The following is a 13,909-nucleotide window of genomic DNA, read 5'->3' as shown; positions in this document are numbered from 1 at the left end:
CCTGTGAATATTCCAAAAGACAATATACTCTCCTTCTAATCAGCCTAAGGATGTATATATGCTGCAATGTGATCCCTCGGAGGGACCGCAAACTAAGCAGAGATAATTTACCTCTGCTTAGAAAACTGATCTTTTACTGTAATCTCAGCAGATTATAGCAAAATGAGCCGTTTTCAAGCGTTTGGAGACCGTTCTCCAGCGTTTGGAGACCGTTTTCAAGCGTTTGGAGACCGTTTTCAAGCGTTTGGAGACCGTTTTCCAGTGTTTGGAGACCGTTTTCCAGTGTTTGAAGACCGTTCTCCCTTCGTTCGGAGAACTGTTTCATAAAAGGCATTCAAAGGAGAACTGTGTTCTCCGAGAATGCCAGAGAACTGAGCAGCGATCTATTACTGCTGGTTCATAAATGGACACCATAGTGTTGGATTCAAAGTAAAGCTCTAACTGCCTTGGAATTCTAATACAATTTATATGCCCTAAGATGGGTGGGAACCTCGCTATCTGAGGGCTTCATTCTGGTTTCTGGTGGAGTTTATTGAAATGTAAATGGACATTCACACCAGCATGTCACTTCCAATGGTTCCTTTGGATAACACTCTTCCCAGCTGGAGGTGTAAACATCATTCTAACACAAGAAATACATCTGTTACAGAATAAGACTTCTAATAACAAAATATACATTCAATATCTCCACTTAATCAAAACTAAATGTTTGATATATAAAATAGTTATTCCATTTTCCCTCACAGTAGCATCTCCAGGATAACTGAGCTCCATACGTTGAATCAAATTTTATGATCACGAGGCACTGAAAAGAGATGTCTAGAATCTCTTACAGACACTTTCTAGTTATAGAAAACTGAAAGGGCAATTGCTTTCCCTTTCACTCCTAATGTTTGTCTGTGTCATTGTTGCAGATTTTCCCTCCTTTCCTGTCTGGTAAACAGTTGCCTTTGAGACACGGAGAAAATCTCCCTAATGGGGCCCTGGTTAGCAGTAAAAAAAAAACAAGGGGAATTCTAATTCTTCTCCACTATATCCAAAATGAAAACGTTTTGGATAGACGCAGTGGTGTATTTCGGTTTTGTGCTGCCCTAGGCTCCCCCACCATGAAGAGACCCTGATACCGACCAACACCTCCCTCCCCCACAAAGAGAGCCTGACATTGACCAACAACACTGTGAAGGAGAACAACAAAAGAGAAGCGCACCAACCTTGCGCATTACCTCAGTAACCAAAAATTTATTGAATAAAAGAATGGTACTCACAAACAGCGAATAAAAACAAGCATGTAAGTCCTCAAAGGGACTTTAGAGGCAGGACTTACATGCTTGTTTTTATTCGCTGTTTGTGAGTACCATTCTTTTATTCAATAAATTTTTGGTTACTGAGGTAATGCGCAAGGTTGGTGCGCTTCTCTTTTGTTGTTCTCCTTCACAGTTTTGTTTGGGCTTCCCCAGCCTTGATGTGGAGCTGCACGACCTTGTCTATTCCGGTGGTTCCTTTCTTTTTGGAGTTTGATTCCATCTACTCACCACCGGCCTGGGTCCCGGAGCGCAGGAGATATTACATTTGATTGACCAACAACACCCCAGCCCCCCCAACCCCACCTGAGAAAGCCTTCCACTACCACCGCCCCCCCCGTACACTGGCAACCCCCCACCCCGGGAAGAGATAAGACACTCATCTTCACAGCTCCAGAAATCCCCTGGAACAAGAATCAGGTTCTGCATACACCATCAAGAAGCCCGCAGCCCAGGGGCGGACTGACCATTTGGAAACTCGGGCACTGCCCGAGGGCCCGGGGTCAGTAGGGGGCCCCATGAGATGCCCCTGGTACCTTTATCATAGGCTTTTTTGAGTTTGGGCAAGGAAACAGGGGCCCCATGATCCCCTATTGCCCGGGGGCCCCATGAGTTGTCAGTCCGCCCCTGCCGCAGCCTCTCTTTGATCCCACCTGGACCCCGTGCTGTGTGTGTCCCTTCTTCCATCCTTTATTTTGGGAGACGGCGCTGCCCCCCTGAAAAATGCCACCCTAGACAAATGCCTTGTTTGCCTTGTGGTAAATACACCCCTGGATAGACGTACACTTTAAAAAATGTAAGTTTGAACTGTATATCAACATCAATAAAAACACCCACCTTGAGCTTACTTCTGAGGTTGTGAATTGGAACCTAGAATTGATTAAACATAATAGTTGACTAAAATACACAAATTCTATAAGGAGAAACTTACTGATAAGCAGTAGTGGTTGGGATTCAAATCGACGACCCTGATACTGCCAGGCAGGAGTGCAAACCATGTAGCCACTACCATGCTGCCCATATTACAGTATACTTTTGCACTGCCTCAGAGGAACTGTTCAATTTCAACCTAATGCCAGGACAACAAATGCTCTGAGACAGAAGTAAGGGTTGATTCATGTGTTCATATGGGATATGGAGAACCTTAGCTGTTAGGGAAGATGAATTTAACAGAAGGTATTATCCTTCGAGAAGAGGCAATGGCACATGCAGCCAACAATCCTTTCCTGTTTGACTCTTTTGGGTAGATCCATGCACTAGGCAGGGGGTAGTTGCCGCACAGGCCGGTAAAAATAATATATTTTGGGTTGGTAGAATAGAAATGGCCCCCCATTCAGAGTGAGACCAACAGTCAGTGATAGCTATCAGCTTCCTGTTCAGATCTGCAATCCCAGTTTCTGGCAGAGTGAAATTGTCCAATATCAACTTTGTGGTTCTAAGATGTTATTTATCGTTTGTTAAAGTTGATATTTTGGTAGGGACTATTCTACATTTTATATGGTTAAAATGGCCCAGCTAGGACCAATGTAGGTATGCATCTCCCATACCTAGCCGATCTCCATGGAAGCTTGATATCAATGTAGTAGGTACCAGGGGCGGACTGACCATCTGGAAACTCGGGCACTGCCCGAGAGCCCGGGGTCAGTAGGGGGCCCCATGGGATGCCCCTGGTACCTTTTTCATAGGCTTTCTTGAGTTTGGGAAAGGACACAGGGGCCCCATGATCCCCTATTGCCTGGGGGCCCCATGAGTTGTCAGTCCCCCCCTGGTAGGTACCACTGATATAGTGATTACTACTGGCTTTTGGGTCCCGTGACATGTGGTTTCCTTGCTTGTTAGTGAACACATGAGGCCACTTGTCACTCGGAATGGGCACCATCCAGAGAACGCTTTTCATTTTCTCAATGAAGGTAAAGGATTCTCTGATTGGATGAGGTGGAGAGGCAGGGTGGTGTCCTCACAACCTCCACCTTATCCAATCAGAGAACGCTTTACATTCTTTGAAATACAGTTGTGGCCAAAATTATTCAACCCCCAATGCTGTAAAGGGGTTTAGGGACTATAGTGTACATTTGGAATTGTATTCAGAATCAAATCCTACAAGGACGTTGTAACTACCCAAATGCAACTAAAATGACATCAATTGTTTATGTAATACAGTAGTAAATGGTTCTTATGTGGTTTCTTCATTGCCACAATTATTCAACCCCTTAAAGACTACCACTCTGAAGAACAGAGGTTCATACAGGTGCTTTCCATCAGGTATTGAAAACACCTGTGGATGTCACCGAGCAGCAATCAAGCATAATAAGCACCAATTAGGCAGCTTTAAAATGACTGTGATACTCAGCTCCTTCTAGACATTTACTGGTGTGGTTACAAACATGGTGAAGGCAAGAGAATGGTCCAGGAAGACAAGAGAAGAGGTGATTTCTCTTCACAGGAAGGGCAATGGCTATAAGAAGATTGCAAAGATGTTAAACATACCAAGAGACACCTTAGGAAGCATCATTCGCAAATTCAAGGCAAAGGACACTGTTGAAACGCTACCTGGTCGTGGCAGAAAGAAGATGCTGACTTCGACTGCTGTGCGCTACCTGAAGCGTAGAGTGGAGAGAAGTCCCCGTGTGACTGCTGAGGAACTGAGAAAAGATTTGTCAGATGTGGGTACAGAAGTTTCAGCCCAGACAATAAGACGCACACTGCGTAATGAAGGCCTCCGTGCCAGAACTCCCAGGCGTACCCCCTTGCTGTCTCCAAAGAATAAGAAGAGTCGACTGCAGTATGCCAAAAGCCATGTGGACAAACCACAAAAGTTGTGGGATAGTGTTCTGTGGACTGATGAAACAAAATTAGAACTGTTTGGGCCCATGGATCAACGCTATGTTTGGAGGAGGAAGAACAAGGCCTATGATGAAAAGAACACCTTGCCTACTGTGAAGCATGGTGGAGGGTCAATCATGCTTTGGGGCTGTTTTGCTTCTGCAGGTACAGGGAAGCTTCAGCGTGTGCAAGGTACCATGAATTCTCTTCAGTACCAGGAGATATTGGATGGAAACGTGATGCAGTCCGTCACACACCTGAGGCTTGGGAGACGTTGGACCTTTCAACAGGACAATGATCCCAAGCATACCTCCAAGTCCACTAGAGCATGGTTGCAGAGGAAAGGCTGGAACATTTTGGAGTGGCCATCGCAGTCACCAGACTTAAATCCGATTGAGAACCTCTGGTGGGACTTAAAGAAAGCAGTTGCAGTGCGCAAGCCTAAGAATGTGACTGAACTGGAGGCCTTTGCCCATGAAGAATGGGCGAAGATACCCGTAGATCGCTGCAAGACACTTGTGTCAAGCTATGCTTCACGTTTAAAAGCTGTTATAACTGTAAAAGGATGCTGTACTAAGTACTAAGATTGAATGTCACTTGGGGGTTGAATAAAACTGATAATGCTGTGAGCACAGAAAAGACATTTGTGGTTATTTCATTATAACTGTTATGTTATATTTGTCTGACCTACAAGTGCCTCTTTAATGTAAATGTAAGCAAGATGACTGAATGATCAAAAGCAATGTCAAACTGGCCAAAACACTCAATTTCAGTGGGGGTTGAATAATTTTGGCCACAACTGTAATGCAAAGTGTTCTCTGAATGGCACACGTGCTGAGAAAGTGACCTCATGTAATAATGTGCAGCAGGGCAGCCACTTGGCAATGGTCCTGGAAGCCAGTGGCAGTCATTGGAGTAGCAGGGCCTACTACATTGATTTCCATCTTCCACAGGGTTCAGCCAGGTATTGGAGATGTATACTAATAGTGGTCCACGCTGGACCAATGTAACTATGCTAAATTGTCCATATATCACATACCTGGTGTTAGAGACCAATGGAGAGAGGGCTTTCCTTGCGGCTAAGTTCCAGACTCCCCTAGATATTGGACAGAAGGACTCAGGCCCAAAGTAGCATGGGTCGCCTGTGGAGTGCTTGTCAGAGGTACACCCAGGAGCACAGCTGATGCTATGGAATGGTGTCTGCAGACAGGTGGCACCACGTGAGAGGAATGCGAGCCTTCAGGGTAGCAGAGGACCACAGAGTAGTTGGTTCAAAGCCAAGGTCAGATTCCGGGTGGAGATTGGAGCAGATGTAGTCAATAAGATAGCCGGGGTCATACACAGGAGAGTGAGTGAGAATATCTATTAGCCAAGCCAGGGTCAGATCAGGAGAGCAGGTGAGAATATCTATTAGCCAAGCCAGGGTCAGATCAGGAGAGTAGGTGAGAATATCTATTAGCCAAGCCAGGGTCAGATCAGGAGTCAAGCAGAGAAGACAGGTCCAAGAACAAGCCAAATTGGTAACAGGAGATCACAGTAGCAAAGGAACACGAACAAAGGTACCGGGGAGCCAGAGATCAACCAGCAATTTGAGGGAGTGATGGGCTTCCTTATGAAGGCCGCCTGGCGACAAACTGAGCTAATGCGTGCATAACTATGCGCCAGTGCTCATGCGTGTTCTGCCTCACGCTCGTGCACCAATATGCATAGAATTGCCAGCGTGCATTTCTGCGGCCATGCAAGGTACTGGTAGGAATGCCAGATCTCCGAGTACCTCTGCTGTGGACAGAGACCTGACACCATACTTAAACTTCAGCTTTATGATATGGAATACTTGCGGTTTTTGAAGGTAGAGGTGACAGGCTTGATCTGCCACAGCATTTCAATGGCTTGGTCAGTCTTAAATAGGGATTTTTTTTTCTTCTTTTGAGTCAGCCTGTTGTTAAAATAAATCCCATGCTGTGGATTATTGTCAAATTGCAGGTCAACAAGAGCTCAACATCTTACAAGTATTATATCATGGGCAGAAGTAGTAATGTCCTCCTGTTGAACTTCTTTCCAACTAGGGATTTCATGTGCTGTCGGTCTTTGTCTCCATACAGATGCCAAGGGTGGAAAGCTGCCCCATACTAATACGCTCCCTCCACAAAGCTTCACAGTTGGGATGAGGCTTTGGTGAGCAGTGTGGAGCATCTAAGTAGTCTGCAATGAATCTGTATAGGCATCATTTCGAGAATAGACTGCTGAGAACAGATGTTATGAGATGCCTGCAGGGGCGGACTGACAACTCATGGGGCCCCCGGCAATAGGGGATCATGGGGCCCCTGTGTCCTTGCCCAAACTCAAAAAAGCCTATGAAAAAGGTACCATGGGCATCTCATGGGGCCTCCTACTGACCCCGGGCCCTTGGGCAGTGCCCGAGTTTCCAAATGGTCAGTCCGCCCCTGGATGCCTGTATATCTTTAGCTGTCTCCTTAGGCTTCTTGGGGACTGTACTGTGTGCCAACAGGACTTTAAACCTATATTACCACAGCAAAAAAATTAATATCAATAAAATCAATCAAAAAATTGTAATTATTCAATCATCAGTGAAAAAAAAAAATTATTTTACAGTGAATCAAATATAAATATATGAGAAAAAAAATATGTGAAAAAAGTCCACTGTACCAAATCAATTGTGAAGAAATAGTTCTTCCATTCAATATATATATTGAATACGGCCAAAATTGTAGTATTTCAGATATATGTCAATATATTTGGGAAGAATATTTTTTAAATATAATACATTTTTCTTCCATATGGGTAGCTGTGATTGGTCACAGTGATCACATCTACAGACTTGGCTAATCAGCCCATCTGTGTCATGCAGAGGGGCGGACTGACCATTTGGAAACTCGGGCACTGCTCGAGGGCCCAGGGTCAGTAGGGGGCCCCATAAGATGCCCCTGGTACCTTTTTCATAGGCTTTTTTTGAGTTTGGGCAAGGACACAGGGGCCCCATGATCCACTATTGCCCGGGGGCCAGGGGTGAACTGACCATTTGGAAACTCGGGCACTGCCCGAGGGCTCGGGGTCAGTAGGGGGCCCCATGAGATGCCCCTGGTAACTTTTTCATAGGCTTTTTTGAGTTTGGGCAAGGACACAGGGGCCCCATGATCCCCTATTGCCCGGGGGCCAGGGGCAGACTGACCATTTGTAAACTCGTGCACTGTCCGAGGGCCCAGGGTCAGTAGGGGGCCCCATGAGATGCCCCTGGTACCTTTTTCATAGGCTTTTTTTAATTTGGGCAAGGACACAGGGGCCCCATGATCCACTATTGCCCGGGGGCCAGGGGAAGACTGACCATTTGGAAACTCGGGCACTGCCCGAGGGCCTGGGGTCAGTAGGGGGCCCCATGAGATGCCCCTGGTAACTTTTTCATAGGCTTTTTTGAGTTTGGGCAAGGACACAGGGGCCCCATGATCCCCTATTGCCCGGGGGCCCCATGAGTTGTCAGTCCGCCCCTGCTGCAGCCTCTCTTTGATCCCACCTGGACTCCGTGCTGTGTGTGTCCCTTCTTCCATCCTTTATTTTGGGAGACGGCGCTGCCCCCCTGAAAAATGCTGCTGCCCCCCTGAAAAATGCCACCCTAGACAAATGCCTTGTTTGCCTTGTGGTAAATACACCCCTGGATAGACGTACACTTTAAAAAATGTAAGTTTGAACTGTATATCAACATCAATAAAAACACCCACCTTGAGCTTACTTCTGAGGTTGTGAATTGGAACCTAGAATTGATTAAACATAATAGTTGACTAAAATACACAAATTCTATAAGGAGAAACTTACTGATAAGCAGTAGTGGTTGGGATTCAAATCGACGACCCTGATACTGCCAGGCAGGAGTGCAAACCATGTAGCCACTACCATGCTGCCCATATTACAGTATACTTTTGCACTGCCTCAGAGGAACTGTTCAATTTCAACCTAATGCCAGGACAACAAATGCTCTGAGACAGAAGTAAGGGTTGATTCATGTGTTCATATGGGATATGGAGAACCTTAGCTGTTAGGGAAGATGAATTTAACAGAAGGTATTATCCTTCGAGAAGAGGCAATGGCACATGCAGCCAACAATCCTTTCCTGTTTGACTCTTTTGGGTAGATCCATGCACTAGGCAGGGGGTAGTTGCCGCACAGGCCGGTAAAAATAATATATTTTGGGTTGGTAGAATGGAAATGGCCCCCCATTCAGAGTGAGACCAACAGTCAGTGATAGCTATCAGCTTCCTGTTCAGATCTGCAATCCCAGTTTCTGGCAGAGTGAGATTGTCCAATATCAACTTTGTGGTTCTAAGATGTTATTTATCGTTTGTTAAAGTTGATATTTTGGTAGGGACTATTCTACATTTTATACGGTTAAAATGGCCCAGCTAGGACCAATGTAGGTATGCATCTCCCATACCTAGCCGATCTCCATGGAAGCTTGATATCAATGTAGTAGGTACCAGGGGCGGACTGACCATCTGGAAACTCGGGCACTGCCCGAGAGCCCGGGGTCAGTAGGGGGCCCCATGGGATGCCCCTGGTACCTTTTTCATAGGCTTTTTTGAGTTTGGAAAAGGACACAGGGGCCCCATGATCCCCTATTGCCTGGGGGCCCCATGAGTTGTCAGTCCCCCCCTGGTAGGTACCACTGATATAGTGATTACTACTGGCTTTTGGGTCCCGTGACATGTGGTTTCCTTGCTTGTTAGTGAACACATGAGGCCACTTGTCACTCGGAATGGGCACCATCCAGAGAACGCTTTGCATTTTCTCAATGAAGGTAAAGTATTCTCTGATTGGATGAGGTGGAGAGGCGGGGTGGTGTCCTCACAACCTCCACCTTATCCGATCAGAGAACGCTTTACAATCTTTGAAATAATGCAAAGTGTTCTCTGAATGGCACACGTGCTGAGAAAGTGACCTCATGTAATAATGTGCAGCAGGGCAGCCACTTGGCAATGGTCCTGGAAGCCAGTGGAAATCATTGGAGTAGCAGGGCCTACTACATTGATTTCCATCTTCCACAGGGTTCAGCCAGGTATGGGAGATGTATACTAATAGTGGTCCACGTTGGACCAATGTAACTATGCAAAATTGTCCATATATCACATACCTGGTGTTAGAGACCAATGGAGAGAGGGCTTTCTTGCGGCTAAGTTCCAGACTCCCCTGGATATTGGACAGAAGGACTCAGGCCCAAAGTAGCACGGGTCACCTGTAGGAGTGCTTGTCAGAGGTACACCCAGGAGCACAGCTGATGCACTGGAACTTTGTCTGCAGACAGGTGGCGCCACGTGAGAGGAATGCAGGCCTTCAGGGTAGCAGAGGACCACAGAGTAGTTGGTTCAAAGCCAAGGTCAGAAGCCGGGTGGAGATTGGAGCAGATGTAGTCAATAAGATAGCCGGGGTTATACACAGGAGAGTGAGTGAGAATATCTATTAGCCAAGCCGAGGTCAGATCAGGTGAGAATATCTATTAGCCAAGCCAGGGTCAGATCAGGAGAGCAGGTGAGAATATCTATTAGCCAAGCCGAGGTCAGATCTGGAGAGCAGGGGAGAATATCCATTAGCCAAGCCGAGGTCAGATCTGGAGAGCAGGGGAGAATATCCATTAGCCAAGCCGGGTCAGATCTGGAGAGCAGGTGAAAATATCCATTAGCCAAGCCGAGGTCAGATCTGGAGAGCAGGCGAGAATATCTATTGGCCAAGCCAGGTCAGATCAGGAGAGCAGGTGAGAATATCTATTAGCCAAGCCGGGTCAGATCAGGAGAGCAGGTGAGAATATCTATTAGCCAAGCCGAGGTCAGATCAGGAGAGTAGGTGAGAATATCTGTTAGCCAAGCCAGGGTCAGATCAGGAGTCAGGCAGAGAAGACAGGTCCAAGAACAAGCCAAATTGGTAACAAGAGATCACAGTAGCAAGGGAACACGAACAAAGGTACCGGGGAGCCAGAGATCAACCAGCAATCTGAGGGAGTGATGGGCTTCCTTTTGAAGGCCGCCTGGCGACAAACTGAGCTAATGCATGCATAACTATGCACCAGTGCTCATGCGTGTTCTGCCTCAAGCTCGTGCACCAATATGCATAGAATTGCCAGCGCGCATTTCTGCGGCCATGCAAGGTACTGTCAGGAATGCCAGATCTCCGAGTACCTCTGCTGTGTACAGAGCTCTTATCAGCTTTATGATAAGGAATACTTGCTGTTTTTGAAGGTAGAGGTGACAGGCTTGATCTGCCACAGCATTTCAATGGCTTGGTCAGTCTTAAATAGGGATTTATTTTTCTTCTTTTGAGTCAGCCTGTTGATAAAATAAATCCCATGCTTTGGATTATTGTCAAATTGCAGGTCAACAAGAGCTCAACATCTTACAAGTATTATATCATGGGCAGAAGTAGTAATGTCCTACTGTTGAACTTCTTTCCAACTAGGGATTTCATGGGCTGTCAGTCTTTGTCTCCATACAGATGCCAAGGGTGGAAAGCTGCCCCATACTAATACGCTCCCTCCACAAAGCTTCACAGTTGGGATGAGGCTTTGGTGAGCAATGTGGAGCATCTAAGTAGTCTGCAATGATCTGTATAGGCATCATTTTGAGAATAGACTGCTGAGAACAGATGTTATGAGATGCTTGCAGGGGCAGACTGACAACTCATGGGGCCCCTGGGCAGTAGGGGATCATGGGGCCCAAACTCAAAAAAGCCTATGAAAAAGGTACCATGGGCATCTCATGGGGCCTCCTACTGACCCCGGGCCCTCGGGCAGTGCCTGAGTTTCCAAATGGTCAGTCCGCCCCTGGATGCCTGTATATCCTTAGCTGTCTCCTTAGGCTTCTTGTGAACTGTACTGTGTGCCAACAGGACCTAAAACCTATATTACCACAGCGAAAAAATGATCAATAAAATCAATCAAAAAATTTTAATTATACAATCATCAGTGAAAAAAAAATATTATTTTACAGTGAATCAAATCTAAATATATGAGAAAAAAAATATGTGAAAAAATTCCACTGTCCCAAATCAATTGTGAAAAAATAGTTCTTCCATTCAATATATATATTGAATATGGCCAAAATTGTAGTATTTCAGATATATGTCAATATATTTGGGAAGAATATTTTTTAAATATAACATATTTTTCTTCCATATGGGTAGCTGTGATTGGTCACAGTGATCACATATACAGACTAGGCTAATCACAGCCCATCTGTGTCATGCACAGTGGCGGACTGACCATTTGGAAACTCGGGCACTGCCCCAGGGCCCGGGGTCAGTAGGGGGCCCCATAAGATGCCCCTGGTACCTTTTTCATAGGCTTTTTTTGAGTTTGGGCAAGGACACAGGGGCCCCATGATCCACTATTGCCCGGGGGCCAGGGGCGGACTGACCATTTGGAAACTCGGGCACTGCCCGAGGGCTCGGGGTCAGTAGGGGGCCCCATGAGATGCCCCTGGTAACTTTTTCATAGGCTTTTTTGAGTTTGGGCAAGGACACAGGGGCCCCATGATCCCCTATTGCCCGGGGGCCAGGGGCAGACTGACCATTTGTAAACTCGTGCACTGTCCGAGGGCCCAGGGTCAGTAGGGGGCCCCATGACATGCCCCTGGTACCTTTTTCATAGGCTTTTTTTAATTTGGGCAAGGACACAGGGGCCCCATGATCCACTATTGCCCGGGGGCCAGGGGAAGACTGACCATTTGGAAACTCAGTCACTGCCCGAGGGCCCAGGGTCAGTAGGGGGCCCCATGAGATACCCCTGGTAACTTTTTCATAGGCTTTTTTGAGTTTGGGCAAGGACACAGGGGCCCCATGATCCACTATTGCCCGGGGGCCAGGGGCGGACTGACCATTTGGAAACTCGGGCACTGCCTGAGGGCCTGGGGTCAGTAGGGGGCCCCATGAGATGCCCCTGGTACCTTTTTCATAGGCTTTTTTGAGTTTGGGCAAGGACACAGGGGCCCCATGATCCACTATTGCCCGGGGACCAGGGGCGGACTGACCATTTGGAGATTCAGGCACTGCCCGAGGGCCCGGGGTCAGTAGGGGGCCCCATGAGATGCCCCTGGTAACTTTTTCATAGGCTTTTTTGAGTTTGGGCAAGGACACAGGGGCCCCATGATCCCCTATTGCCTGGGGGCCCCCTGAGTTGTCAGTCCGCTCCTGCCGGGGGCCCCATGAGTTGTCAGTCTGCCCCTGGTCATGCAATTAGCAATGGCCAATCACAGCTAATCACAACAAAAAAACCTGAAAGAATCCACTTCAGCTTGCGTATAGCAAAGAAATTCAATGCTATAAGCATTCATAGTAAAAAAAAAAAAATACTGATCACTTCCCCAGAGTAGTACGATTTTACTATGATAACATTATACTACTTTGGTCACAGTGTGTTACGAAAAAAAAAATCGCTAAAAAAAAGAAAAAAATGTAAGAAAAAATTATTTAAAACATCTTTTTAAAAATTGAAAAAAAAAATATTTTGTTTTTTGTACTGTCGCCAGTCAGTGTCCCTGATCACGCCACCATCACGTCATCAGTTACACGATGACGCTGTACTGCACTGGTGACAGTATGTAAAAGAAAACAAAAATTTATTTTTTTTCATTTTTTTAATTTTGAAAAAAACTATGACAAAAAAAATTACAACTTTAAAAAACTCGACATGCCTCTCTGTATTCCAGAGAGGCATGGCGAGTTTTTTAAAAAAAAAATTAGAACTTTAAAAAACTCGCCATGCCTCTCTGTATTCCAGAGAGGCATGGCGAGTTTTTTAAAGTTCTAATTTTTTTTGTCATAGTTTTTTTGAAAATTAAAAAAATGAAAAAAAAATAATTTTTTCATTTTTTGGTAAGGTAACACCTTACCAAAAAAATATATAGATTGGATGAAAATATGAAATTGCTCGGTACAAAGTATCGGAAAATCGTAGCAAATGTCAATACAACATACTCAAAGTATTATGTAACAAAATATTTTTACAAATGGGAAACCTTTGGCAGAGTTTCTGTTCCCCACTTATCAGCCTTCTGTTCTCTAGTAGCTCCCCACCCCTCCCCCATCCTCTTTTCAGGGCCAATGTTCCATTTAAAAGTCCCCATCTCTGTCTTATCTACGTGATTACCGAGCAAGAACGGACATCCTCTGTAGCAGAGATCCATTGGCTGAACAGGAAACTACAATTCCTGGCGACGTATCAACAATTATCTGCTTGATATTAATAATTTCCTCTCTAGCTCACCTAAGTGGCGCTACTGGAGAAGTTTTCCTGTTTATTGAAATAGTTGTTTAGATGGCGGCGAGTTGGGTTTTTCCATGATATCTGCCGCTCTCCTACTCAAGACAAAGTGGCCTTTCCAAGTAGGCCACTGGAATATGTTTACCAATCCAATTACTTTCCCAGTGCCAAGAGATTAGTAAAATGAAATCTGTATTTTTTACGAACATATCGGGGGTCTCCAAACGTTCTAAACAAAGGGCCAATTTAGTCCAGTCTGGGGCCAGTGTGAGTAGAAAATGCACTGGTTTCAAGGGGAGTAAACAATGCCCCATCATAGGTGTCAGTGGGAGGAATAGTGCCCCATCATTGGTGTCAGTGGGAGGGATAGTGCCCCATCATTGGTATCAGTGGGAGGAATATTGCCCCATCATTGATATCAGTGGGAGGAATAGTGCCCCATCATTGGTATCAGTGGGAGGAATAGTGCCCCATCATTGGTATCAGTGGGAGGAATAGTGCCCCATCATTGGTATCAGTGGGAGGAATA

The 13,909-nt window shown here is 45.9% G+C and overlaps 1 protein-coding gene across 1 annotated transcript in view; it reads left to right on the top strand.

Annotated features, from left to right (window-relative positions):
• LOC149441770 (high affinity immunoglobulin gamma Fc receptor I-like) overlaps positions 1 to 13,909 on the top strand; it is a 57,000-nt gene that overhangs the window by 9,972 nt on the left and 33,119 nt on the right. The window lies entirely within an intron of this gene.

This window comes from Staurois parvus, unplaced genomic scaffold (genome assembly GCF_062004578.1).
Source record: "Staurois parvus isolate SC_StPar_1 unplaced genomic scaffold, SC_StPar_1.0 ptg000948l, whole genome shotgun sequence".
Lineage (NCBI taxonomy): Eukaryota > Metazoa > Chordata > Amphibia > Anura > Ranidae > Staurois > Staurois parvus.
Note: the sequence above shows the minus strand (reverse complement) of the source record. Positions and strands in the feature narration are given on the sequence as shown.